This window comes from Mobula hypostoma, chromosome 6 (genome assembly GCF_963921235.1).
Source record: "Mobula hypostoma chromosome 6, sMobHyp1.1, whole genome shotgun sequence".
In the NCBI taxonomy this organism is placed as follows: Eukaryota; Metazoa; Chordata; class Chondrichthyes; order Myliobatiformes; family Myliobatidae; genus Mobula; species Mobula hypostoma.
Window position 1 is genome coordinate 16,270,800 of NC_086102.1, and position 3,447 is coordinate 16,274,246.

Consider the following 3,447-nt stretch of genomic DNA (forward strand, 5'->3'; position numbering starts at 1 on the left):
GTTAGTGGCTTTGAAGAATCAACCAGAGCTTCTGTAATGAAGATAGGCCAAGGAAACTTGAATATGTTTTCACTTGTAGTATCACATTGGAAATGGGAGATATTCCATTAAATGAGGAGTTTGTTGGAGCACTGAGCAGTTTAATTGGAATAGATCTGAGGGAGCATCAGATGGTTTCAGAGACAAGATGAGCTCAGAGAGTGAAAGCAAGTGAGAAATATAAGAAAGCAGAGCAGGAGGAAGCCACGCAAACCAACTCCGATAATCATTTCTAGGAGGTGCTTTGGAGGCACAGCTGGCGACTGTGTTTCCTGCATCTGCTCCCACTGCCTTCAAATATAGTAAAAATCATGAATTCAGCAGATAATGTTCCAGCAGTGCATGATGCAAAAGTGCTTGCTCTCCACCTTAGTTCTCCTTAATCTACCAATCATCATCATTGTGTGCCATGGTGTATGGCGTGAGTGATCATGATCTTGATTGCTCCAGGCGAATTTTTCTGCGGAAGTGATTTGCCATTGCCTTCTTCTGGGCAATGTCTTTACAGGATGGGTGACCCCAGCCATTATCAATACTCTTCAGAGATTATCTGGCATCAGTGGTTGCATAACCTGGACTTATGATCTGCACCAGATGCTCATACAACCATCCACCACCTGCTCCCGTGGGTTCAAATGACCCTGATCAGGAGTCATGGGCGCTAAGCAGGTGCTATACCTTCCCCCCAAGGATGATCTGCAGGCTAGCAGAGGGAAGAAACATTTTACACTTCCTTTGGTAGAGATCTATTTCCATTTCCCCCCACTATCCAATATACCAATCCACCAACTTACCCTTCTATTCCCTTCTCTCTCAATTACCTATGTATATACTAAAGTCTTCAAGACTACATTATTCGCTAATTCTGTTTCCTGACTGTTAACACGAGTTCAAGGAATCAAAATACAAATGGTGATTGACAACAAAGACAGTTTTTGCGAAATAAAGCAGTTGTTTCCTAATTAGTAAAATCTATGAAGCTACTCATTCTCTGAAGAGTGATAAATTCCATTCCAAGTGGCTGTCTAGGTAATTGAGAGTCCCCAGCTGAGTTAAAGATCTCTTATCAAATGGAAGTGTGCACACATTCAATAGATTAACTGAATCTCTGCCTGAAAATGTCCATGACCTTCCACTGAACATGCCAGACTTAAGGTCTGAATAGTCGGTAATGTTGGAATATCTCCCATTTCCAATGTGAAACCACAAGTGAAAACATATTCGAGTTTCCTTGGTGTATCGTCATTATGGAAGCTCTGGTTGATTCTTCAAAACTACTAACTATTTTTTTCCCTTTTCCTGATAGTGTGCATTTCACTCCTTCCTTCCTACAAATGGCCTGTTGGTAACATTATGAGTTATACTCACAAGAAAGCAGCATCTATCATCAAGGACATCCACCATCCAGATCATGCTCTCATCTCGCTGCTGCCATCAGGAAGGAGGTACAAGAGCCTGAAGTCCCACACCACCAGTTTCAGGAACAGTTATTACCCTTCAACCATTTGGTTCATGAACCAGCTTGGTTAACTTCACTCATCTCAGCACTGAATTGATTCCACAACCTACATACTCAGCTTCAAGAAAACTACACCTCTTGTTCTCAGTACTTTTTATTTATTTGTCTGTTTATTTATAACTTATTTAGAGATACAGTGCCAAACAGGTCCTTCTGGCCCAATGACTCGCATTGTCTAGTAATCCAACTTTCTAACCAGACTCTGATCACAGGATAATTTCCAGTAACCAATTAACCTACCAACTGGCATATCTTTAGACTGTGGGAGGAAACCAGAGCACCTGAAGGAAACCCATAAGGTTCGAGTGAGAACATACAGACTCCTTACAGAGGGCATTGGAATTCAACCCCGAACTCTAATGCCCTGAGATGTAATAGTGTCACTCTAAGCACTATTAATAATAATAGGCATCCGTTAGTCTCGTAAGACCATGGATTTGTGCCTTGGAAGGTTTCCAGGGCGCAGGTCTGGGCAAGGGTTGTATGGAAGACCGGCAGTTGCCCATGATGTAAGTCTCCCCTCCCCACGCCATCGATGTAGTCCAAGGGAAGGGCACTAGGGCTGATATAGCTTGGCACCGGTATCGTCGCAGAGCAATGTGTGGTTAAGTGCCTTGCTCAAGGACACAACGTGCTGCCTCAGCTAGGCTCGAACTAGCGACCTTCAGATCACTAGACTGACACCTTAACCACTTGGCCACGCGCCAACACCTAACCACTAGCATAGTATTCTATAGGATACATCTATTATTATTGTGTTTGCACTATTTGTTTTCTTTTGCACATTGGCTTTTGTCAGTCTTTGTGTCTAGTTTGTCACTGATTCCATTGTATTTCTTTGTCCTACTGTGAATGACTGCAAGAAAATGAATTTCAGGGTAATATATGGTGACACATACATACTTTGAACATCACGTTCTTTTACATATGGATACCATCAAGATGCTATCAGCATAAGTTTAAATGACAATGGTGGAGAATGTAAGCTCTGTCTATCAAACTGTGCCAATTTAAAATAGCTGGCACGAAATTGGAAGTATCACTAGGAAAGATTATAAGGATCGTTGGCTCAGGAAATAGAAGTTGTTTCATTAAATAGTTCTTGATATTGGGGCAAAGGAGTATGTCAGAGCATCATGAAACAAACAGCTGAATGATACAACCTTCTGTGAAGTAACTGACTGAAAATTGTTTTATGTAAAACAAAAAGTGAGTATCTAATTGGAAGCATAACCCATTATTATGTTCCTTATATAGAAATAAGATTGAAAAAGCACAGAGAAAATTTACAAGGATTTTGCTGGGACTTAAGGGCCTAAAATATTGGGAAAAATTTAATAGGTTAGGATTTTTTCTCCCTTGGAGCATAGGAGAATGAAGGGACATTTGGTATAAGTATAGAAAATTATGAGGAGTGTAGGTAAGGTAAATGCAAGCAGCTTTTTCCACTGACATTGGGTAAGTCCAGAACTAAAGATCATGCACTAAGGGTGGAAGGTGAAATATTTAAAGGAAACATGATAGGGAACTTCTTCACTTAGAGGGTGCTGAGAGTGTGGAGCAAGCTGCCAGTTGAAGTGACAAATGTGGGGTTGATTTCAATATTTAAGAGAATTTGGGATAACTACATGGGAGAGAGTACTATGGCCCAGATGCAGTTCAATGGCCAGAAGCAGAATAATAGCTTGGCATGGATTAGATGGGCTGAAGGGCCTGTTTGCATGCTGTAGAGCTCTATGGTTCGGTGACTCTATAAAAAAAGCAGATCGCAATGATAGAATAACAAAGTCATAGAATTATACAGCTTAACTCATCCATGCCAACCAATCTGCCTACTTGAGCTAGTCTCAGTGTCCATATCTGGCCCACATCCCTCTGAACCTAACTTA

At 41.2% G+C, this 3,447-nt stretch overlaps 1 non-coding gene across 1 annotated transcript; it reads right to left on the reverse strand.

The window, feature by feature from the left end:
- Nucleotides 1-2,192: 2,192 nt before the first annotated feature.
- Nucleotides 2,193-2,265, reverse strand: trnat-agu (transfer RNA threonine (anticodon AGU)). Its single transcript has one exon. It is a non-coding gene; the product is annotated as a tRNA-Thr (tRNA).
- Nucleotides 2,266-3,447: the final 1,182 nt, after the last annotated feature.